This window comes from Kogia breviceps, chromosome 9 (genome assembly GCF_026419965.1).
Source record: "Kogia breviceps isolate mKogBre1 chromosome 9, mKogBre1 haplotype 1, whole genome shotgun sequence".
Lineage (NCBI taxonomy): Eukaryota > Metazoa > Chordata > Mammalia > Artiodactyla > Physeteridae > Kogia > Kogia breviceps.
Genome location: NC_081318.1, coordinates 112,688,351 through 112,712,860, shown reverse-complemented (window position 1 = coordinate 112,712,860; position 24,510 = coordinate 112,688,351). Strand labels below are relative to the sequence as shown.

The 24,510-nt window shown below is 42.3% G+C and overlaps 1 protein-coding gene across 3 annotated transcripts in view; it reads left to right on the top strand.

Moving 5' to 3' along the window:
* VWC2 (von Willebrand factor C domain containing 2) overlaps positions 1-24,510 on the top strand; it is a 136,714-nt gene that overhangs the window by 81,643 nt on the left and 30,561 nt on the right. The gene's annotated exons all lie outside the window — the stretch shown is intronic.

The window sequence follows — 24,510 nt, the reverse complement described above, 5'->3', positions numbered from 1 at the left end:
GTTGTATAAGTTCCTTACATATTTTGGATGTTAAGCCCCTATTGGAAATACGGTTTGCAAGCATTTTCTCCCATCCTGTAAGTTGTGTTTTCATTTTGTTGTTTCCTTTATTGTGTAGAAGTTTTTCAATTTGATATAGTCTCAATATTTACTCTTGCCTTTTTTCCCCGGTGCTTTTGGTGTTACATCCAAGAAATCGTTGCCAAGACCACTGTCAAGGAACTTTTTACCTAAGTTTTCTTATAGGAGTTTTATGGTTTCAGGTTTTACCTTTAAGTCAGGTTTTACCTTAAGTTAGTGCTCAAATTTTATCCATTTGCATGTGTAATTCCAGTTTTTCCAACACCATTTATTGGAGAGATTATCCTTTCTTCATTGCATATTCTTGTGCCTTTGTGGAAGATAAGTTGAGCATATATCTGTGGGTTTATTTCTGGACTCTTCAATCTGTTCCATTGGTCCATATGTCACTCTTTATGACAATACCAGTATGTTTTGATTACTATAACTTTGTAATATACTTTGAAATCAGAAAACGTGATGCCTCCAACTTTGTTGCATGTACAGCAATACATTAATATTGTCATTTTCTTCAGACAATGATCATTTATATTAACTCACATATTTATGATTTTTGCTGTTCTTTTGAGTGTCTGCCAATCTGAGCTCCTTCTGGGAAAGTAAATTTTCTGCTTGAAGATTGCCTGTAAGTGAGGGCCTAGTGGTAATGAATTTACGCAGTACTTGTTCATTTGAAACGGTCTTTCACAAATACTGCATGATCTCACATATATGTGAAACCTCAAAAAGTCTTCTTGAATTTATGTAAAGAATTTTAAAATCATGTTTCCTCAGTGTATCCTCTATTTTAACTGACATTTTCTTTCAAAACTCTGAAGATTTTTTTTTCATTGTTTTTGATTCCCAGTGTTCAACTTTACACTCAAGCTACTTTTTGCTCTATTTATCTCTGGTTGATATTAAGATTTTGTATTTGATTTTTTTCATTTGTTTGTTTTTGTCTTGCCAGTTTTATAATGATATTCCAAGCTGTTTACTATTTTTTAATATCTTTATTGGAGTGAAATTGATTTACATTGTTGTGTTAGTTTCTGCTGTATAACAAAGTGAATCAGCTATACACATACATATATCTCCATATCCCCTCCTTCTTGTGTCTCCCTCCCACCCTCCCTATCCCACCCCTTTAGGTGGTCACAAAGCACCAAGCTGATCTCCCTGTGCTATAAGGCTGCTTCCCACTAGCTATCTGTTTTACATTTGGTAGTGTATATATGTCCATGCCACTCTCTCCCTTCATCCCAGCTTACCCTTCCCTCTCCCCATGTCCTCAAGTCCATTCTCTATGTCTGCATCTTTATTCCTGTCCTGCCCCTAGGTTCTTCAGAACCTTTTTTATTTTTTTTAGATTCCATATATATGTGTTAGCATACGGTATTTGTTTTTCTCTTTCTGACTTACTTCACTGTTTATGACAGACTCTAGCTCCATCCACCTCACTACAAAAAACACAATTTCGTTTCTTTTTATGGCTGAGTAACATTCCATTGTATATATGTGCCACATCTTCTTTATCCATTCCTCTGTTGATGGACATTTAGGTTCCTTCCATGTCCTGGCTATTGTAAATAGTGCTGCAATGAACATTGTGGTACATGACTCTTTTTGAATTATGCTATCTTCTGGGTATATGCCCAGTAGTGGGATTGCTGGGTCATATGGTAATTCTATTTTTAGTTTTTTAGGGAACCTCCATACTGTCCTCCATAGTGGCTGTATCAATTTACATTCCCACCAACAGTGCAAGAGAGTTCCCTTTTCTCCACACCCTCTCCAGCATTTATTGTTTGTAGATTTTCGGATGATGCCCATTCTAACTGGTGTGAGGTGATACCTCATTGTAGTTTTGATTTGCATTTCTCTAATGATTAGTGGTGTTGAGCATCCTTTCATGCATTTGTTGGCAATCTGTATGTCTTCTTTGGAGAAATGTCTATTTAGGTCTTCTGCCCATTTTTGGATTGTGTTGTTTGTTTTTTGGTATTGAGCTGCATGAGCTGCTTGTATATTTTGGGAATTAATCCCTTGTCAATTGCTTCAGTGGCAAATATTTTCTCCCATTCTGAGGGTTGTCTTTTCATCTTGTTTATGGTTTTCTTCACTGTGCAAAAGCTTTTAAGTATTATTAGGTCCCATTTGTTTATTTTTGTCTTTATTTCCATTTCTCTAGGAGGTGGGTCAAAAAGGATCTTGCTGAGATTTATGTCATACAGTGTTCTGCCTATGTTTTCCTCTAAGAGTTTTATAGTGTCTGGCCTTACATTTAGGTCTTTTATCCATTTTGAGTTTATTTTTGTGTATGGTGTTAGGGAGTGTTCTAATTTCATTCTTTTACATGTAGCTGTCCAGTTTTCCCATCACCACTTATTGAAGAGGCTGTCTTTTCTCCAGTGTATATTCTTGCCTCCTTTATTAAAGATAAGGTGACCATATGTGCACGGGTTTATCTCTGGGCTTTCTATCCTGTTCCATTGATCTGTATTTCTGTTTCTCTGCCAGTACCATTACTGTAGCTTTGTAGTAGAGTCTGAAGTCAAGGAGCCTGATTCCTCCAGCTCCGTTTTTCTTTCTTAAGATGGCTTTGGCTATTCAGGGTCATTTGTGTTTCCACACAAATTGTAAAATTTCTTGTTCTGGTTCTGTGAAAAATGCCATTGGAAATTTGATAGGGATTGCATTGAACCTGTAGATTGCTTTGGGTAGTATAGTCATTTTCACAATATTGATTCTTCCAATCCAGGAGCATGGTATATCTCTCCATCTGTTTATGTTATCTTTGTTTTATAGTTTTCTGAGTACAGGTCTTTTGCCTCCTTAGGTAGGATTATTCCTAGGTATTTTATTCTTTTTGTTGCGATGGTAAATGGGATTGTTTCCTTAATTTCTCTTTCTGATCTTCCACTCTTAGTGTATAGGAGTGCATGTGATTTCTGTGCAGTAATTTTGTATCCTGCAACTTTACTAAATTTACATTGATTAGTTCTAGTAGATTTCTGGTAGCATCTTTAGGATTTTCTATGTATAGTATCATGCCATCGGCAAACAGTGACAGTTTTACTTCTTTTCCAATTTGTATTTCTTTTATTTCTTTTTCTTCTCTGATTGTTGTGGCTAGGACTACCAATACTATGTTGAATAATAGTGGCAAGAGTGCACATCCTTGTCTTGTTCCTGATCTTAGAGGAAGCACTTTCAGTTTTTCACCACTGAGAATGATGTTTGCTGTGGGTTTGTCATACATGGCTTTTATTGAGGTAGGTTCCCTCTGTGCACACTTTCTGGAGAGTTTTTATCATAAATGGGTGTTGAATTTTGTCAAAAGCTTTTTCTGCATCTATTTAGATGATCATTTGGTTTTTATTTTTTAATTTGTTAATATGGTGTATCACATTAGTTGTCTTGTGTATATTCAAGAATCCTTGCATCCCTGCGATAAATCCTACTTGATCCTTTTAATGTGTTGTTGGATGCTCTTTGCTAGTATTTTGTTAAGGCTTTTTGTATCTATGTTCATCAGTGATATTGGTGTATAGTTTTCTTTTTTTGTGATATCTTTGTCTGGTTTTGGTATCAGGGTGATGTTGGCCTTGTAGAACGAGTTTTGGGGGTGTTCCTCCCTCCACAATTGTTTGGAAGAGTTGAGAAGGGTAGGTGTTAACTCTTCTCTAAATGTTTGATAGAATTCACCCGTGAAGCCATCTGGTCCTGGACTTTTGACTGTTGGAAGATTTTAAATTACATTTTCAATTTCATTACCTGTAGTTGGTCTGTTTGTATTTTCTTTTTTAAAATTTTTTAATTTTTTTTTTTTTTGTGGTACGCAGGCCTCTCACTGTTGTGGCCTCTCCCGTTGCGGAGCACAGGCTCCAGACACGCAGGCTCAGCGGCCATGGCTCACGGGCCCAGCCGCTCCGTGGCATGTGGGATCCTCCTGGACTGGGGCATGAACCCATGTCCCCTGCATCGGCAGGCAGATTCTCAACCACTGCGCCACCAGGGAAGCCCTGTTTGTATTTTCTAATTCTTCCTGGTTCAATCTTGGAAGGTTGTACTTTTCCAAGAATTTGTCCATTTCTTCCAGGTTGTCCACTTTATTAGCATATCGTTGCTTGTATGATCTCTTATGATCTTTTGTATTTCTGCGGTGTCAGTTGTAATCTCTCCTTTTTCATTTCTAGTCTAATTGATTTGAGTCCTCTCCCTTTTTCTCTTTATGAGTCTGGACAAAGGTTTATTAATTTTGTTTATCTTCTCAAAGAACCAGCTTTTAGTTTTATTGATCTTTGCTATTGTTTTCTTTGTTCCTATTTCATTCATTTCTGCTCTGATATTTATGATTTTTTTCCTTCTACTAATTTTGGGTTTTCTTTGTTCTTCTTTTTCTAGTTGCTTTAGATGTAAGATTCAATTGTTTATTTGAGATTTTTGTTGTTTCTTGAGGTAAGTTCGAATTGCTATGAACTTCCCTCTTAGAACTGCTTTTGCTGCATCCATAGGTTTTGGATCATTGTGTTTTCATTGTCATTTGTTTCTAGGTAATTTTTGGTTTCCTCTTTGATTTCTTCAGTGATCTCTTGGTTATTTAGCAGTGCACTGTTTAGCCTCCATTTATTTGTATTTTTTACTGTTTCTTTCCAGTAAAGTGATTTCTAATCTCATAGTGTTGTGGGTGGGAAAGATGCTTGATACAATTTCAATTTTCTTAAATCTTCCAGGGTTTGAGTTGTGACCCAAAATGTGATCTACTCTGGAGAACATTCCATGTGCACTTGAGAAGAAAGTATATTCTTCTGCTTTGGGGTGGAATGTCCTAAAAGTATCAATCAACTCTATCTGGTCTATTGTCATTTAAAGCTTGCATTTCCTTATTTATTTTCTGTCTGAATCATCTGTCTATTGGTGTAAGTGGCGTGTTAAAGTCCCCCACTATTAATTGTGTTACTGTCAATTTCTCCTTTTATGGCTGTTAGCATTTGCCTTATATATTGTGGTGCTCCTATATTGGGTGCATAAATATTTATAATTGTTATGTTTTCTTCTTAGATTGATCCCTTGATCATTATGTAGTATCCTTTCCTATCTCTTGTAACAGTCTTTATGTTAAAGTCTATTTTATCTGATATGAGTATTGCTACTCCAGCTTTCTTATGATTTCCATTTGCATGGAATATCTTTTTCCATCCCCTCACTTTCAGTCTGTATGTGTCCCTAGGTCTGAAGTGGGTTTCTTGTAGACAGCATATATAAGGGTCGTGTTTTTATATCCATTCAGCCAGTCCCTGTCTTTTTGTTGGAGCACTTAATCCATTTATGTAATACATTCAAGGTGATTATCGATATGTATGTTCCTATTACCATTTTCTTAATTGATTTGGGTTTGTTTTTGTGGGTCTTTTTCTTCTCCTCTTGTGTTTATTGCTTATAGAAGTTCCTTTAACATTTGTTGTAAAGCTGGTTTGGTGGTGCTGAATTCCTATAGCTTTTGCTTGTATGTAAAGCTTTGAATCTGAATGAGATCCTTGCTGGATAGAGTACTCTTCATTGTAAGTTTTTTCCTTTCATCACTTTAAATATGTCCTGCCACTCCCTTCTGGCTGGCTTGCAGAGTTTCTGCTGAAAGATCAGCTGCTCACCTTATGGGGATTCCCTTGTATGTTATTTGTTGCTTTTCCCTTGCTGCTTTTAATATTTTTTCTTTGTGTTTAATGTTTGATAGTTTGATTAATATGTGTCTCGGCATGTTTCTCTTTGGGTTTATACTGTATGGGACTCTCTGGCTTCGTGGACTTGACTGACTATTTCCTTTCCCATGTTAGGGAAGTTTTCGACTATAATCTCTTCAAATACGTTCTCAGTCCCTTTCCTTTGCTCTTCTTCTTCTGGGACCCCTATAATTCGAATGTTGGTGTGTTTAATGTTGTCCCAGAAGTCTCTGAGACTGTCCTCAATTGTTTTCATTCTTTTTTCTTTATTCTGCTCTCCAGCAGTTACTTCCACCATTCTATCTTCCTGGTCACTTATTTATTCTTCTGCCTCAGTCATTCTGCTATTGATTCCTTCTAGAGTATTTTAAATTTCAGTTATTGTGTTGTTCATCACTATTTGTATGCTCTTTATTCTTCTAGTTCCTTGTTAAATGTTTCTTGTGTTTTCTCCATTCTGTTTCCAAGATTTTGGATCATCTTTATTATCATTACACTAAATTTTTTTCAGGTAGGTTGCCTATTGTGTCTTCGTTTATTTGGTCTTGTAGGTTTTTACCTTGCTCCTTTATCTGTAATGTATTTTTTTGACGGGTGGGGCTCTAGTCCTCTTACTGGTTGCTTGGCCTGAGGTGTCCAGCCCTGGAGTTTGCAGGCAGTTGGTTAGAGCCGGGACTTGGTGCTGAGATGAGGACCTCAGGGAGGCCTCACTCCGATTAATATTCCCTGGGGTCTGAAGTTCTCTGTTAGTCTAGAGGTTTGGACTCAGAGCTCCCACCACAGGAGCTCGGGCCGGAACTCTGGCCTGGGAACCAAGATCCCACAAGCCACATGGTGTGGCAGAAAAAAGAATAAAAGAGAAAGAAAAAGAAAAAAGGAATGGTACAATAACAAAGAATAAAACACAAAATAAAATTAGAAAGATAAAAAATACATTAGGAAAAATAAAAATACAATGGAAACAACTGCAACATGGTAAAATAAAACCACAATAGAGAAAAAAAATGGGGGGGGGAATAAGACAAAAGGAGAGAACAATAACAAAGTATAAAGAATAAAATCAAATTAGAAAAATAAAAGATTTATTAGAAAAAATAAAAATATAAATGAATCAACAGCAATGAATCCACTAGGTAAAACAGAACCCCAATCTAAAAGATGAAAAAAGAAAAAATAATAAAGTCTTGGCAATGGGGACAGAGTTTAGGCAGGGGTGGACCTTAGGCAGGTATGGAGTTTTGTGTGGGGCAGGACCTAGGCGGGTGGTGGTGTGACATTTGAGCATGGGGTGGGGCCCAGTCTCAAGACCCAGGCAGCCAGAAAAGGCCCTGGGGGCGGGGCCTAGTTGGGGCATCATTCAAGCATGTGGAGGGGCCTCTGCTTAGGACCTGTGCAGAAGGGGAGCAGCAGCATGTGAAAGGAGGGCCTCTGGAGTGTGGAGTTCCGGAGTTTGGAGGTAGGGCCCTGAGTGAGGGTATGTGGGTGGGGTTTAGGCCCAGCTTGTCGGAGGGGGTCTCTGAGTGTAGAGGTGGGACCCTGGGTGGGGGCGTAGGGGCGGAGCTTGAGCTCTGCATGGCAGGAGGGACGTTCTGAGGGCAGAGGATTAGGCCTGGGAGCCAAACAGGTTCCCCGGTGCCTAAGTGGACAGGGAAAGCGCTAGCCCTGTTCCCTTCCATTCCTTCGTGCCCCTCCCCCACTGTCTCCCCCAGGGTCTCCCGCGTCCCCGCTGGACCCCTAACCGTGGGTGGGTCCCACTGGGTGTAGGAACCCATCCCCTCCCCCAGCCGCCCCTCAGGGGTGCTGGTCCCAGAGGTCTGGCCTTTTTACTTTTGCTCCCCCTTCCCTCCCTCCCTCTCCTTCAGGACCCGCGTGGCTGGAGGGGCCCTTGGTGGTCAGAGGATCAGGCCTGGGATCTCAGCAGGTTCCTGGGGATCCACCTGGCCACGCTCCCCTTTGATCCTCTGCCCTCCCGATGGTCCCCCAATCTCCCCCTTTGGGTGTGGGATCCATGCTCCTCAGGGGTGCCAGTCTTGTCCCACCTCCACTTCTCCTCCCCCTTCACTCCCCCCATGCCCCACATCCTACCCGGTCGCTTGGGGTTCCTTCCTTCCCCTTAGGTGTCCACGGTCCCCCACGGGTGCCTGGTAGGTGCCCTGGCTGTGCGGAGACGTGAATTCCGCATCCTCCTCGTACGCAATCTTGACTCTGCACCCCTAGTCCTTGATTTTAACTGAAATGATTTTAGTGCCTCATCATTTAAGAGGACAGCTCTCATTAGATTTTGTTGAACAGCTTTCCTTTTATTTAGGAGCTTTTCTGCCTTTGCAGTGTTTTACTAAGAGTAGCTGCTAAATGTTATCAAATGACTTCATATGATAAAGGATTTGCTGTTATAGGTATTAGTATAAAACATGTTGGTAAGTTTTCTAATGTTGAACCATGCTTGCATTTCTCAGTGCATCATTACCATCTTTATTAGACTTTGGAATTAAAGTTTTCCAGGCTTCATGATATTGCTGGGGGTATCTTTATTTTATCCTATGACAGAATAGTTTAAATAGCTCTAGGGTTAAAGGTTACATTAAAATCAACCATCAGTTTACCTGGCATTGGCATATTCTTTGAATAGTAGACTTTTTATCCAGCTTTCCTATGGTAATTGATCCATTCAAATGTTTCACACTTTCTTGGCTCCTTTTCCATTCCTTGGGGGCTGAGGCCTTGCTCGGAATTACCCATTCCTGGTCCTGGTTCTTTTGGGTCCCCGGACCCAGTTTTGTGTTTCACATGCGTGCAGTTGTCCTGGGGCCTTAGGAGCAACTGGTCCAGGAGGTGAAGGTACGTGAGCTTGAGGAGAGGAGAGTCCAGTTTGGCCCCAGCTCTCCAAGTCTTTCTCTCTTTTTGTTTTACTAGTTCACATCTTTGGAGTGTTGCCCGCCTGCATAGCAACTCCATCCCATCTGACAATACAGCTTGTCCTACTTGAGACATTCACAAGACCAGGGCAGAAATTATATTGGGGGTAACAGGAAATCTGGAATAATGGTGAATTATTAGAATGTTTAAACAATAAGGGGCTCATTAGTCCACACCCCTATCATACCTCTATGTCCCTTTGTCTTCTTCTGTTATGGCTTTAGTTCTGTGGGTTGTCCTGGGAAATAATTAGAAAACTAATTAGTTATGTAATTACAAGATATGTGTGATGAGACCTACAAAATGTGCCCCATAGTTTTATTGGGGAGGAAGAAACTGTCCTCTAAGTTCTTCTGGCTGGTCTAAGAGTAAAATGGACATGAGACAGATTAACAGGAGAAAGTAAACAAAGTTTAATAATACGTATACATGGGAGAGACCCAGGAAAACTGAGTAACTTGCTAAAATGGTCAAAGCCCTCATCTTAAATACCATCTTCAGCTAAAGACGAAAGAGGATGTTGGGAGTAGTGGCTTGGAAATTCAAAGGGGGTGAAGGCAATTCACGTGGAGATGGAAAAGCAAATGTTGGTAAACAAATATTTTCTGGGACAGTGGGACACAGAGTGGAATCTGGCTTCTGGGCTCTGTCAGTTCCTCCCCACCCCCACCCCTAGTCCCAATTTTTTGCAGACATCCGTCACTGCTGATAACTCTGTTCCAAGGACAGTCCCTCTATCTCAGATCTTTAGGCAGCTAAGGGGGAGGTAAAAAGAAAGACCTTCTGGGCTTCCCTGGTGGCGCAGTGGTTAAGAATCCACCTGCCGATGCAGGGGACACGGGTTCGAGCCCTGGTCCGGGAAGATCCCACGTGCCGCGAAGCAACTAAGCCCATGTGCCACAACTACTGAGCCTGTACTCTAGAGCCGTGAGCCACAACTACTGAGCCTGTGAGCCACAACTGCTGAGGCCCACATGCCACAACTACTGAGCCTGCGCTCTAGAGCCCACAAGCCACAACTACTGAAGCCCACGTGCCACAACTACTGAAGCCCACATGCCTAGAGCCCATGCTCTGCAACAAGAGAAGCCACGGCAATGAGGAGCCAGCACACCACATGAAGGATAGCCCCCGCTCGCTGCAACTAGAGAAAGCCTACGCACAGCAACAAAGACCAGCACAGCCAAAATTTAATTAATTAATTAACTAATAAGAAAAAATGTAAGACGTTCTGTGTCTTCAAAATAATCAGTCTAAATTAATCCTCATGCCAAAGAGACATATTTGGGGGCGGTGCATGTGCAAATTGTTCTGCTCTACAGTTTCTTTGAGACATTCTTATTGTCTGCATCTATCATGCTTTGCCTGTGTCCTTGAAACATACCACCATGATATTGTTCTAGGATGTATCAATTTTCCCTAAATGTCTTTGGTTAGATTTTTATTAGCATAACCATAAATAAGCTTTTGAAAGGAAATTTCTCTATTTTTAATAATGATTGAAATTTTTTAATATAATAATAATGTTAACTGAAATAATTAGTGATTTATTTTTGTATTATTAAAGAGATATATACCTGGAGTTGAATTTACAGATATATTTAGAAAGGATGAACAAATACTAAAATAAAAGTTTTTATTATTTGGCATAATCTGCAACTGATTAAGTTTTTCTATTCTTTGTTGAAACTTGTCTTAAAAATAAATTGTATTTTCGCATCATTTTATGTGCCTGAGAGAAAAGGAAAACAGCCCCTAGGTAAGCATCCAAGCACCATCTGCCTGCTTAACTGCTACTCACAGATTATTTTTCTGTTTTAGAAGTTATTTAACATGGAGAATGAGTGTATATAAATATTTAAGAGTAGATTTACATATGCCATAAAACTGGAGAACAAACTGGTGATGCAATCAATATTTGTTCTTTTCTTTTATTGATTGAACAGAAAACAAAACTAAGGGAAGTGACCCACCCTTACAGGGAAGTTGTCCAAAGTTGGCAAATAGAAGTAGGATAGATTTCTGGAATGTTCCATTTGTTCTATAGAGCCTGGCTTCATTCCCCACCCCCATCCCCCTGCCGCCCCGCCTTAAAACATTTACATGTATATTATGGCAATAAAAAATAAATTAGAAAACAAGAGAACAACACGCTACTATTTCCCATCAGTAAAGCATCCACTGTCTTCATTTTTGTGTTCTCTTCTAGTCTCTTTCCCCAGACATCCTGTAATTTAGAGGGTCATTATAACAGTTTGGATACAACTCTGCAAGCTGTGTAGGGAAAGGAGTGGAGAGGGACAGGGGAGGGAGGGAGGGAGAGACTGGACAGGTGTTGAAGCACAGCGTTGTGTCGATTCCTGGCAAGCTTGTAGCTGCCGCACCCCCAGACTGCAGTTGAAGAGAGTAACGTGGAACCCTAAAGCCATGAGATCAGAATTGTCTCATTCCAGAAGCACAGGCAAAAAATTATTAAAAGGAATCTGATTCTCTACTTTAATTCCTAAAAGGGAATTAAGGCAATGTATAAGCTTCATCTACATCTCTTTCCTGTCTGAATTTTCCTCCCCCTTACCTGCTCGGAAGCGGCAAGCCACCCCAAGGTTCAGTCCTCTCGTCACGCCTTCAAGTGTTTTATGTCACCCCCTCCCTGCCCCCGCCCCCCGACCTTGTAACCCGGACTTTGTCCTCCTCATTGGGCTCGCCTGGGCCCTCTGAGTCAGAGATGCCAAGACACGATTAGACAAGGCAAGAGATTTTCAAAAAGAAACATCTTTGAGGAAGTGAAGAGGGAGGCCAGGGAGGTGTCTGACCTTGAGGAGAGAGGGAGGAATGGTAAGTCAGGCGATCCGTACCCTCAAACAGAAACCTGGTCCAGGGAGACTCCTCCCAGATCAGAGGGTCCGGACATCAAAGCAAGGCCCTGCCGTGGAGAAGCAGCTCAGGCTGATGGATGCATGACCGATGCCCTAGGGATCCGAAAAGAGAAACGCATGTGCAAAAAGAAATGTACCGAAAGAAATGTACCGAAAGAAAGAGGAAACGAATTTGGAATAAAAGGTAATTTAGGTTCTCAAAATAAACGTTGACAAGAATGGTCTGTATCTATGAAATTGGATTTAAAGAAATTCAGGGAGATTAGGAACGCTAATGAGAAAACTAAAATTTTATTTTCCAGTGTTTCAAAATTGCAGTGGAGAAGTGACGTGAGTTTGCTCAGAGGTGTGGACATGGCAAATGGTGTGTAAAGATGGAAAGGAAAACGTCGACAGAGAAGAGTCGGGAAGAGCGTGAAATCTCACTTCCTAAACGAGACATCGGAACAGCGAACAGATTGATCACAAGTTAACAACAACAAAATGTTCTTAGTTAAAGAGACTTTTGAGTCTGTTAATGGAAATGCCTCACCAAGCATCAGTGAAGAGCAGTGAAGAGAGTCCAGTACGTAGACATAAAGTAGTTCATGTTTGAATTTCTGGAGTAAAGAAGGAAAGAGTCCAACAAAGAAGAGAAAGTCTTACTGGCCTTGGATCTGTCCTGTGCAGAGGAGAGAGCAGCGCCCAGCAATCCCCCGGAGCCCGGTGGTGAGGAAAGCACTTTGATGCTGTAGGGGTCAGGACAGCCAGCTCTCAGGAGAGAGGCGAACTGCAGACAGAATTGTTAAGCAAAAGGGAATCAGAACGTGGAGGTTTGGAACATTCTCAGCCTATCCAGTGTTTCAGAAAATTAGAAAGCTGGTTCTAAAGAGAATACTAGGGGTGCGGCTGAAAAACTATTTGATACAGTGATCCTGGTGAGCTGTGGACTTAATCAGCCGTCTCAGCAGAAGCCGGGAATGGAGACGGGATTATACCAGCAGGAACACGGCCACTTCGAACTAAAGGGACACAGAGAGAAGAATGAAGGAAGGGATTCTGCACAACAAACCGTCGAGCTAGTCAGCTGTGAATGTGTACTATCCTTCAAGGAGATCATTGTCTTAAATATTTCCATTTCTAAACAAGGATAAAAATAAATCAAGCAAAGATTCCAAAGGAGAGAACATCAAAAAGTCCAAAAATAACACAGAAGTTAGCAGCTAGTAAAACAAATAGAAAAATAACGAGTTAGAAGATTTTAAAAAATAGGTTTTGGTTTTATCAATTCTATCTTCGACCAAATCAATGAAATTATGACTGCTAACAAGCCAAATAAAGAAAAAGATGAAAAGCACTGATTTTATAAATCTAGGGAAAATAAAGAGAAGATACTAGCTGTGGAGCTGAATTTAAAGGTATAGGAGAATACTTTGTACAATTGGAACTTTTATTAATAAAAGAGGAAACTCTCGGGCTTCCCTGGTGGCGCAGTGGTTGAGAGTCCGCCTGCCGATGCAGGGGACGCGGGTTCGTGCCCCGGTCCGGGAGGATCCCACATGCCGCGGAGCGGCTGGGCCCGTGAGCCATGGCCGCTGCGCCTGCGCGTCCGGAGCCTGTGCTCCGCAACGGGAGAGGCCACAACAGTGAGAGGCCCGCGTAGCGCAAAAAAAAAAAATAAGAGGAAACTCTCAATGAAGCAGACTATTTCTGGGTCTACTGAAAATGTCTCATAATTTTCTGTCCTGTGTGCCGTAGGTTTGGTCTTCCCATAGAATCGAATTAGACAAAATCATCAAAAAACCTTCCTGCTGAGGGCAAGTTTCTCTTTCTTGAGCAGCCTGGGTTTCACGCCCAGGAGGTCACTTCTGTCCCCAAGTCTGCGGCTCCTTCCAAAGTCACGTGTTGGCAGCTCCTGGGTGGACTCGATGAAAGTGTAACTGGCCGTTCTGCTTCCTTGGTCTTCTTTCCTTATCCTTTTTCTATCTTAGAGCCGGCTGTCAAATGCCTTCCAGACCATCACTAGACCTCCTTTCTTCTCTTTCCTCCTTAGGTTGAATCCTGGCTCATGTGACATAACAGGCAATGCTTGGTGTACTTTTCCTTATTTGTTCACCATGACTTAGTGTTGATCCACGTTGTCAGCTCTGCAGCTGTGGTTTAGACACTCACTGATTTCCCAAATCCGGTTCTTGTTCAGATACCAATGTATGTGTTGAAGAAGGCTAGGAAAACTGTGGTTTCAATACATTTTATTCTATTGTGAGTATAGATTCTGTTCTAATTCATAACATTATTACTGATTGCAAAGCTTACCATTCAGAATTGATGAGACCCTCTCGGCCTCTGTACAAGCCCAATATGAGGGGGGGTCCGACCAATCCAGGATCCGTCTTGGGGGTGACTCAGAAGCTCATCCGAGTGCCTGGGTGGCCAGGATGTGCGGACAGGCCAGCGATGTCGCTGTCCACACCCGGAATTGCAAGGGAGACCAGACGTCCATGGACCGTGTACCTTTAGTTGCTGCTGGTGCATCATGGTGGGCTCATTTCTGATCTCACAACGTTCACGTCATCTTCACTGCTGACCTTGTGTATGTTTCAGGTGGCTTTTTAGATATGTCAGCTGAAAAAAGTGCACAACCTAAAAGTTGGAATTATGCTTTATTTGGCAGACTTTCCCAGGACTTCAAGCCTGGAAGGTAGTAGCATCTCAGATAGCTCTGAAGAGGTAAGGGGGGGAGCCAAAAATAGGGATCTTTGCAACAAAGACCAGGCAGTTGGAACATCAAAAGATTACTATGTAAAGAAAACCAGCTATCTCAGGTTAAGGAATTGAGTGTTTTTCTATGTATGGGAAGACGCAAGAGTTCGGGCTCACTGATATCATTCCTTTGGTGCACACCTTGACTACCCAGGGCCAGTATCCTGTTTTTCTCCATCCTGAATTCCCCTCAGGGCCCATAGTCTGGGGTGGCCACAGTGGCTGATGGCTTGGTGGCCCCAACATTCATTGTTTACTGGAAGGGCAGGTGACATTTTTTGGTCCACAGATACATGAATGGCATTTGGATAAAGGCTATTTCCTGGAGCTACCATTTCTTCCATTTTTTCAGGATGCTGCTTAGGCTTCTATTTTGAAGGTTAAACTTGATGACGTGCTGTAGTATTGAATAGAGCTAGGTCTAACTACCAGAGTAAGATGAAGAATCATTTAAACGGTCCGGCAGCGGCGCCAGTGTTTCCCCACATAGGTGAATCTTGTGTACGGGGATGAGAGGGGAGCACAGACTGCAGGAGAAGGTGGAAGATGCTGGCAGAAGCTGGGAGCTCGGGCCTTAGACTGGCCCTTGAAGGAGGAGGTCCCAGGAGCTGAGACCCAGAGCCATCCAAGGGGAGGAAACCAGGAGGCAGCTGCAGGGTGGTAGGCTGGATGGAATCTGGGGACACACACAGGCATCCCTGTGGACACCGCTTGCACCCTGAGAACAAGCAGTGTGTCCCAGGAGCTCCAAGGCTCCCACCCCGGCTTTCCACGGTGACCACTAAAACTGTATTGGGAGAAATGGTCTAAATCGGAAATAAGTGAAAAACTTGATTTACATGTTTTAAAAATATAACATTTGAATTCAAGAAGCCTCCGTAGGCCTTTGGCAACAGCAAATGGGTGCCCTGTGGTCGTCATTCACACTTGCAGTTTTGAAACAGGTGGGCCAGCTGGCATGTTAGATTGTTGTACCAGAAACGCTTGAGAGACAAATCCACGCTTTGCAAAAGAAAGTCTAATGTACAATCTCAACTCTAATCTCTTGCTATTTCTAGGTTTCAGCTTTCCCATCTCTGTGTTGAGGGAGTCTGAATAAAAGATCTCCAAGGTCTAATATCTGTGGTGCGAACATTCTCCACCTCAATTTTCCCACCCCGCATCTCCTGTAGGAACAAAGGGAGGGGAAGCAAAGCGCAAAGCAAGACTGAGTTCCTAGCAATAAAGAACCACATACATTTACGCTGTACATATAATTATCCTAATAGTCGTTGGTCAGGGGTACTTGCTCTAAACTGTGAAACTGATGTAAAATTATATATATAAAATATTATATATAAATTATATTTTTACATAAATGGATAGACTACACATGCAAAGTTGTGTTTAATTCACTAAGGATAGAACCAGCAAGAAGACAAAAGAGCCTGTTCAAATACAGGGATGCATAGAATCATCCGGGAAAGGAATGCATATAGGAGATTGCTAAATCCCATGACCTGCTGTCTGACTTTTTACAGGTCAATAAATCCATAGCATCCTTGAGTCTCCATCCCCACTTGCCTAAACAGTGAAAACACCTGACCAGTTTTTACAGGTTAACGTCCTATCTTACACGGCTACTTAGCATCTTCTCCTTTCTCACTTGGGAATTATTAGTGTCAACTGAAAAAAAAAAAGCACAACCTAAAAATTGAGAATTCTGCTTTGTTTGGCAGACAAAACTGAGGACTTAAGCCCAGACAGGCTCTCGGAGAGCTCTGAGGGACTGCTCTGAACAGGTAAGGGGGGGGGGGGCAGGATATAGAGGAGTTTTTGCAACAAAGACGAGGTAGTGCGAACATCAAAAGATGACTGTTAATTAAAGAAAACCAGGCATGTCAAGTTAAGGAATTTAGCGCTTTTCTAAGTACGGGAAGATGCAAGAGTCCGGGCTCACTGAAATCATTCCTTTGTTCTGCACCTCAAGTATCTGAGGCCAGTGTCCTGTGCTTTCTCATCCTGAGTGCCCTCAGGGCTCACTATTGGGGGACGGGCTGCGGTGGCTGACGGCTGGATTGAGGGCATCCTGTTTCCATCCTGAGCTCCCTCGGGGCTCACTATCTGGGAGGCTGTAATGTGATGGCTTGATGGCTGCAACATCCTTTGTACTGATATGGCAGCGACACTGGTTCACTCACACTGGTAACTAGGGCAAAACTGGGGGCTTGACACAGACTCTGCGTTTCGGGAGACTGGATGGGGCTCCCAAGGGGATGAGAGACCTCCTTGGGGTTGAGTCCCCCGCCAGCACCTCGGGTCCTGGGCTGGGCCTGATGCAAGCTATTCTGACATTGCGAGTCAGTCACTGTGCAGGTGACGTGAACGACAGGTGTGGACTCCTTGCTCTGAAGTCAGAGCAGCACAGAAAAGTTCAGGGTAGCAAACGCCCAGCAACTGCCTGCTTGAACAACTGTTCCTCAGGCAGAAAAGGCATTATATGCTGTGTTCATTTTGAAATTAGCCATTTTTAGCCTGAGCGTCCTTGAGTAACAGCCAGGCCAGCAATAGAATTTAGTGTATCAATAATTAGTTAGGAGCCATGTGACTTGGACTAATGTTTATTCCCTCTAAATCTCATTTCCATTTATAAAATTCTTCTGCGTGCATCATATATTTTAAAGTACCATATAAATATCAGATATTAGATTAAGATTAAAAACTGTTGCTATTCTTCTACTTACTAATGAAGTCATATATATATATAAATATGTGGCTTTCTTTGCCACTGAATAATTATAGTGACCAGACTGCTTTTGTACAGCAGGATTCTCTTCAGTAATTTATATTTCAGCTCATCAAGTTATCATATGTGTTTTCTTTTTTTCAAGTTTCTTAGTAGTTCTTGGGCTTCAAGTCTATAAATTTAAAGTAAGTGTTTCATGAAAATGAAAATGTTAACTACCACACATCAAAACTTATGAGACCACAGCTAAAGTAGAACTGAAAGGGAAATTTATGGAACTAAATGCTTACATTAGAAAAGAGGAAAATTCTCGAATCAATAATGTAAATCACCAACTCAAGAAACTAGAAAAAGAAAATCAGGGACTTCCCTGGTGGCACAGGGGTTAAGAATCTGCCTACCAGTGCAGGGGACACGGGTTTGAGCCCTGGTCTGGGAAGGTCCCACGTGCTGCGGAGCAGCTAAGCCTGTTTACCACAGCTACTGAGCCTGTGCTCTAGAGCACGCATACCGCAACTACTGAGCCCACATGCTGCAGCTACTGAAGCCCACACACCTAGAGCCCGTGCTCCACAACAAGAGAAGCCACCACAGAGAAGCACGTGAACTGCAACCAAGAGTAGCCCCTGCTCACCGCAACTACAGAAAGCCCGTATGCAGCAACAAAGACCAAGACAGCCAAAATAAAATAAATAAATAGATTTATTTAAAAAAGAAAAAGAAAAGCAAACAAACTGAAAGTAATAGAAAGAATAAAATAGTAATGATAAAAATAAAACAAGTCAATAGGGCTTCCCTGGTGGCGCAGTGGTTGAGAATCCGCCTGCCGATGCAGGAGACATGGGTTCGTGCCCTGGTCCGGGAAGATCCCACATGCCGCGGAGCAACTAAGCCCGTGAGCCATGGCCTCTAGGCCTGCGCGTCCGGAGCCTGTGCTCCGCAACGGGAGAGGCCACAACAGTGAGAGGCCCACGTACCGCAAAAAAAAAAAACAAACAAACAAACAAAAAAACAAGTCAATAAAACTGCAAACAGAAATTCAGTTGTGAAAATTAATGAAATAAAAAGCTGTTTTTTTTAAAGATCAATAAAACTGATAAACACTTAACATGACACAGGAAAAAAAATAGAGAAGATGCAAATTACTGATATTAAGAATAAAACAGGAGATGTCATTACAGATCCCACAGAAATTAAAAGGATAATAAAGGAATACTAACAGTTCTACACACATAAATTTAACAATTTAGAGGATATGAACGAACTCCTTGAAAAATATGAGCTGCCTCAACTTACGAATGTGAGACAGATAATCTGTTTGAAAGCTACTAAGGAAATTGAATTCATAATTTTAAAAGTCCACCAAAACTCCAGGCCCTGATGTTTTCATTGGAGAAAAATACCAGACATTTAAAGAACTAATATCACTTCTATAAAATCTTCCAACAAGAGGAGGAAATACTTCCCAACCCATTCTATGAAGTCAGTATCATCCTGATACCCAAACTAAACACAGACAATATTTTTAAAAGTACAAACCAATATCTTTAATAAATCAACAGCATTTCTTAACATTTCTTATTAGCAAGTCAAATACATCAATATATAACTAGAATTTTATGTTATGACCTCAAGGGATTTTTTTTTCCAGGAATGCAAAGTTGGCTCAAAAGTCAATCAGTAGGGTTTCCAGTCACCTCTCCATCCTAAAAACAAGTAAAAAGCTCAACAAATGGAAAAATCGGTAACACTTCTTAGATCCATCAGAGAAGTAAGGTCACAAAGCAAACTGAATCTCCCTAAAATTTGGAGAGACGTAGAGAATCAAACTCACCAGAGCAGAGACCTCCGTGCGAATCAGCGCCGGGGCAGGAAAACCTAACCTGTACGCGACGAATTGCTGAGAGTCAGGAGCCCCGGGGGCCCCAGACATGGAGGGTCCTCACAGTTACGTGAACTTTGACATCTTTTGACAGAAGAAGGGGCTACGTATCCTTTTTGAAATATTTCAGAACCTTCTGTTCTTTTAAAAAAAGTTCTGATCTCGGGAGAAACTTGACCAGAGCCTAACCTGTTGAGGTTTTATCAAAGCGCAGTTGAAGTGGGGGAAGGGAAATACCCAGCTCCAGCCCCCGGAGCCATCCGTACAACCAAGGGGGAAGGTGGGGGGCTAAGAAACACTTGTGAAGCTCACAGTCCAGAAGCAAATACGAAAAGATTAAGACCTAATTATGGGACTGAGAACCCTCCCACCACCCTGCTGTCAGGGTTACTGAAGTTATATTTAGAGTAGTTCCTCTTCCCCAGTGCATCATGGGTGACCATTCAAAACGAAATTAACGAGGTGCACTGAGAGGCAAAAAACAAACAGTTTGAAGAGACCAGAACCAGAGTCAGGTAGGATATGTTGGAATTATCAAACCAGAATTTTAAAATAATTATGATTGAGAATGCAAATAAACTGACTGCTGATTGGAATGTAAATTTCACAGTTACTCTGGTAAACAGTTTGGCAGTTTCTCATAAAACTGAACCTACAAGTGCTGTAGGCTCCAGTAATTGCACTCCTGGGCTCTCATCTCAGAAAAACGAAGATTATGTTCACACAAAACACGTACGTGAGTTTTTAAAGCAGCTTTATCCTCGATAGCCAAAAAACTGGGAAGAAATCCACAATGTTCATCAGTAGGTGCATGGATAAAGTGGGGTCCATCCATAGCATGGACACATCTTCTCTGTAAAAGGAATGAGCCATTGGTACTTTCCACAGCTTGGCAGGGTCTCAAGGGTATTATGCTGAGTTTAAAAAGCCAACCTAAGAAGTCACGTACTGTTCCATTCCACATATATAACATTCTTTTAATGACAAAACCATAGATATGCAAAGGACAGTGATTTCCAGGGTTAGGGTTGGGGGGGGTGGGGAGGGTGATAATAGTGACTCTAAAAGGAGGCACGAGGGTGGTCTTGGTGGTGATGGAACGGTTCTGGATCTCGGTCTGGTGATGGTCACACAAAACTACGCATATGATAAAATGACACAGGTGTGCACACACCCACTGTACCTGTCAGCTCCTCCCTCTGGCTTTGTGCTGTAACTGTGTAAGATGTAACCTGGGAAAACTGAGTGAAAGGCACATGGAGAATCTCCCTGTAGTACCAAATTCCTGGTTTGACTGGAATCTATAACTTCAAAATTAAAAAAGTAATATGGTTCATAGGAAAATGTGTGTGTGTGCGTGTGTGCATACAAACACATATTCAGAGGGAGTTGGGTACACGAGTCTCATAATTTGGTTAATTTATAGGAACATTGCTTTTAAGATGGAAGATTTAGAAATTTTCAGTAATTGGAACCTGTTATAGAAATATCAGTAGGTTGTACAAATTATATTTTAGTGAAATGTGCATAATTTACCAAACACTTTTATGGGGTTTTCATTCAAAAAGAATTTACAAAGTACAGGAGCAGTAACTCTGTTGAACTATATCAGAAGCAAATATTTGAAGCAGGAAAAAATAGCAACAGTGCATATAATTCTAAGTCATGTGAATAACCCTCTACTCAGACTAAAATCATTTTAGATGAAGAAAGCTTATTTTTCTTCTTTTTTAAAATTGCAGTGTTGTGTTAGTTTCAGGTGTACAGCACAGTGATTCAGTTATATATCTATGAAGAAAGCTTATTTTATAAATCCTTCAAGGGTCGACACTTGTGCAGCCTAACTCTGTGTCACTGATACGACCACACAGGGAAAAGAGTTAAGTGACTTTTGAACAAAATGCACGAATTTGGAACAGTTCCCTCTCCCCTCCTGTCAGTCTTGCCGTGTCAGACAAAAGTATCCCCACGTGGTGTCCAAACCTACACAGACAGTTCTACAAGGGGTTAGGAAAGTGGTTATAACATAATCCAGATGCAAGAAAGGTCAAAAATTTACAAATTATGTCATAGTAAAGTCTTTTACCAGGAATAATTACTCTTTTTTAATCACAGGCCTGGGAGACAAATACCTGACAGTCAGATGCTTGTAGCACTTTCGACCTGAGTTTAATCCGAAATTGAGACTCAGTGAAGACCCAGAATCAGGGTTTCTTCTCACTATGCATTAAGCAGTAATAAGGAGATGACTTTTTTGAAAGCTTATGAAACAAACACTTTCTTATAGGAGACAAAGCGTAAATTGTTGCTTTCTACCTCTAAGATTAGGTGTTTAAATTACCTTTTTGAACACTTGGTGTTTTTGTTGGATTTTGCTTTTCTTCGTGAATACAGAGTTTACTAATACACTACCAGCACGTTCTTGTGAGCCTCACTTTACCATATTTCTTCCTTGCCTGAAGCAAATGATAATGCATGCTCTCAGCATTTAAGCATTTCCTATACACGGCGGGGGGTCTGGGAGGCCGGCTTCCGAATGCCCACTGACCTTGCTTGTGACGGGGACACGGGGGCGCTGCCTCACACGAGCCCTGTGTACGGATGTGGAGTGAACCCCCCTGGGACATATTTTTAAGTGAAAAAAGCCGGGTACGTAGAGTTAGGAGTATGCTGCCTTTTATGAAAGAAAGACAGATAAATAATAATTTGCTTATTCTTTTAAAGAAAGTTACCCCAGGGGATACATTAGAGCTAGGGAAGCCGGTCATCGCAGTGGCTGGGTGGGAGAGCACAGCGCAACAAACGAGCCTCACGCTACGCACCACTGTTCACACGGCCACGTGGAGAGAAGAGCTGGGTGACTTCGGAACAAAGGACACCGACTCTAAGAACTAAGAAAATCTTCCTGTTAGGAATAGCACTTACAGTGTCATTTTAAATCTCTTTTACGTAACCGCGCGAGAGAGAAAATAGGTGAATATGCTAGTGATTTTAATAAACAAGAGATTCAGTGGAAGAGGAGGTACATAATTTAAAATCTAAGTAAAGTTAAGCAAAGAGTTAATAGGATCAATTACATAAATAAATATGCTCAAGTTGAAGTGTTTCACTGTAAGAGAAAAGATGTACACATGTAAAATCTAAGAAGAGAGAATTATGAATCCTAATAATGTCAACTCACAATTTAATACCTGTGCGCGTGTGTGTGTGTCCCCACCTGTGCCCACTGAGAGGGGCTGGATGCAGTGACACCCCAGTAATAATGAGCACTTGCAATAATCAGGCCTTGGACCCTCAATTTTCCTCTCCACCAAAGGAATCTGGGCCCCTCGGAGAAACGGCTGATTTCAGATGTGGGCAAAGTGAGCTGAAAATGCGTTGTTGGCACAGATGTGGCAGAGGCTGGTAGCAGCTGAGGGGGTGTGTCTGAAGGACATGGGAGCGGCCTAAAGCTGGGGCCACTCAAAAGCCAAATTGGGACAATTTGAATATAAAAAATAATAAAGACTGCAGTGGTTGCAAATCATTGAAAAAGAAAGATCCAAAGTCCTACAGTGATATAAAAAATAGACAAAAAAACCTCATTAGGAGTGACTACTACAATGACATAGATTAATTCAGGCAAGAGGGATAGGAATTGTTGAATAGCTTGAGGGCAGAAGTGTACTATCTATTCTGGTTTAATCCTCAGGACCCTGGTGATGTATGGCGTTCCCATTCTGCAGATGAGGACATTAAGGCTCAAAACAATGAAATCCCTTAGTCCAAGATCTCTTAACTAGTAAGTAGTGGTACCAGATTTTGAACCCAGATTTTTCTGAAGAGGAGACAGGTAAGTCTCCGTGAATATCTGTATCTAAAGGTACAAGTTTTCTGGGCAATTATGGAGTACCCTCTATGTGCAAAGCACACTGATAGATATTAGGGCAAATTAGAAGGCGATCGGACCCTCAAATTAAACTCTGAGAAAGGGACAAAAAGAAACAAAGAAAAAAGCACACCAAAGAGACCTGGTGCCAAATGTCAAAGTCGGGGCATCCCAGGAGCCGAGTGGGACCAGTGCTCACAGGGTGGGTCCCCCCTGGAGCTGCTGCTGTGGCCCTTTGGCCTCTCACCTCACAGAGCCGAGGACACGGTCCGAGGCTGAGGAACAGGAGGTGGGCGGGGTGAGGGGGTTGGAGGTCAGGAACCTCCTGTTGGCCTACAGGTGGGGAGGGTCTGGAGTACAAGTATCCTGGTTCACCAAAGCTGATGCAGGAGTGACTTTACCACCAACACAGCCATCACGTGGGACCGGAGAGGCAGTGGTTCCAGGCATGTGAGCGTGGAGTGTCAGCAACCTGCAGAGACCACCAACCTCTGAAAACCCAGGAGCAGTGCTCGAGAGAGAAAACCGGCTTGGATCTCCGTTTGGGGTCCTCCTTAGCTGGATGACTGTTAATGCTTCAAGGTTTTAGGGAGACCGGTAGGGGTCAGGGGAGGAATCTAGGGCGGGTCTGCGTGGAGGGGCCTGAGGAAAGCGGAGTTCCCGGCGGGAGAAGGGGCAGTACCCCGGGGGTGAGGTCTCCAGGGCCACCTTCAGGATCCGTGATCCTCGCCCCTTGGCTGACACCGAAAACAGAGCCACTGAAGCGTGAGTTACTCTGCTTTGAATTATTCTGACTAGAATTACAAAAAAAGCCAGTTTTTATCCTAGGGTTTTGGTGGATTCATTTGTTTAGGTTTTGTAGATGAACATTTTTCATCTCTTTGATGGCTTGATACAGCGTCGTTGGACGTGCTTTGCTGTGAGCACGTTGTCAAAGGCTGTAGAAGCGAAGGAAGGGAGATGGGCACGAGAGCCCCGTGTTCAAGGCTGCGGTAAGGACCGATGTCTCCGCTTCAGAGAAAGGTTTGGAGGCTGAGCAGCTGTTCCCATACGACGGAGGGGAATGAACTGTAACACAGAAACCATCTGTTTCAACCGAAACAACTCACACCGGCAATCTCCCTGATCACCATTTCTTCGTGTCCTGGATTTTACATGGAATAAGGTGCACGCGTGTGGCACCTTTGTTGGCAGAGAAGCTGGCAGGTGATGTTGGTCCAGAATCGAGGGGTCTGCGGTTCTCAGGGAAGACTTGACGATGTAGCCCTGGTGCGTGCTGAGTCGGTGCCTCTCAAAGTGTGGCCCCAGGCCAGCATCAGCATCGGCATCACCTGGGGACTTTTATCCAAGCAGATTCCCTACTCACAGCCCCAAACCTGGGTCAGAAGGGCTAGGGGGTGGGACCACTAACCAGTGCTTCTAGAGCCGTCCGGGTGGTTGTTCCGTAAGCTGCCCTTTGAAACCTGCTCTAAGAGCTGTGGTGGTCACACTGGATTTATGTCACTTCAAGCAACTTGCTTGTTTCTGCTGTCTCTCCTGATAAGCCTGGTTCTCTGAAAGTCCCCGTTAATCAAGTTTTTCTATGATTACTTGGAATTAATTGAATCAAACGATTGCAGATCCAGCCCATGCAGAAGGCCCCCGAATTGAAAATCACAGTGGGTGAAAAACACAGGATTGTTATTCATAAAAATTTTATTATTTTAATTTTTTAAAAC